The following is a 1,578-nucleotide window of genomic DNA, read 5'->3' on the forward strand; positions in this document are numbered from 1 at the left end:
GGTAGGGGCGTAACATTTCCGTCACATGCTTGAGGTATTCGGCCAATCATAACGCACTGGATAGCTGGCCAATCACAGCACACCTTGCTTTTCAGACCGATGAGCTTTGTAAAAATCGACGCGTTTCAGAAGGCGGGGCATAGAGGAGAAACGATAATGTACAGTATGTGGAAAATAATGTGTTTTTTTAACCTTAAACTGCATAAACACAAAACATTACACCAAATACACAAAATAATGTTCTTTTTATCAACATCATATGACCCCTTTAATAGAGTGCATTATCTGTATTATCTGTTAACAGCATTAGGACACAGTATGCGTGACATTTTCCAAGTTTACCATTCCTTAGAACTTCAACAGCCTGGGGAATTACAGAGCTTAAAGGGGCAGTTCACCCAGATATGCAAATTTTGGCCTTTTTTACTCAAAATTATATGTATTTTTTAACTGACGTGCTGTTATTTGTTTGTGGAAAGTCAAAGGAGAACATTTCCAGAAGGATCACATTCACCATAAAATTGCAGCACACACAATATCTAAGTCTTCTAGACCATACTAAAGCTTTGTGCAAGGAACAGACTAAATTTTAAATTTGTATTAATTGAACATCTTTCCTTCTTCTGCAGCTTATGAATGGCACTCTACAGTCTGCATATTCAAACTGCCATTCAGTGTTTTCTTATGACAAGTGAGAGCCCGTGGTGCTGACATCAAATACATAAACGTGACATTCATTCATTCATTCATTCATTCATTCATTTATTCATTCGTTTATTCATTCATTCTTTTATTTGTTTGTTTGTTTGTTTAAATTATTATTAAATTGAACTTATTAAATGAGATTCAGATGAGGGGAATATTCTCTATGACTGAAATTTTCATGGACACACTATTACAGTTTTAGTTATATAAGTACTTAATCAAAAATGAAAAATGTTGCTTTGATAACTAGCTGATGTAAAACATATTTTAAAGTTTATTTCAAGTAATGACATTTTTTTATTTAGTTGCCAATAATAATCCTGTTCCTCGCATATTGTATGGCTTAAGGAGACCTAAATATAATGCATGCAAGCCATATGGATTCATACTGATTCCCTTAATTTGATAAGACCCCAACCGGCATATTTATTTAAAAACATTTGCGGCATATGACAAATATCTGGCATCGGTTTACGCTTTTCCACAGCAGATTACAGGGCATGCATTGTGTTGCTTTCAGAGTTTATTCTTTCTGCAAACATGCATGTTCTTGCAGATGGGCTGCAAACCACTTTTTGGCTCGCTGTCCTGCATGAGTCATTGCTTCTCGAGACTGTAGCCTTTGGTTGCTAGTGTTTTGAGGTTCTTGTTTTTCTTTCTCCCTTTATCTGCTTTCTCATCAAGATATTCCCCTATCTAACTCTATTAGGCTAACTGATAAGAAGCCAAAGACCGAAGCCCTTTTCCCTTAAACATTTCTCCATTGCACAAACTCTGTCCAACATATAACCCTGTCACAGCATTCCTTAAGCCTACATCTGCCAACACCTTCTCGCTACAATGGCTTCAGTATTTTTTTTTTTTTGGCATGCC

This window comes from Sinocyclocheilus rhinocerous, unplaced genomic scaffold (genome assembly GCF_001515625.1).
Source record: "Sinocyclocheilus rhinocerous isolate Xijiao unplaced genomic scaffold, SAMN03320098_v1.1 scaffold232, whole genome shotgun sequence".
Lineage (NCBI taxonomy): Eukaryota > Metazoa > Chordata > Actinopteri > Cypriniformes > Cyprinidae > Sinocyclocheilus > Sinocyclocheilus rhinocerous.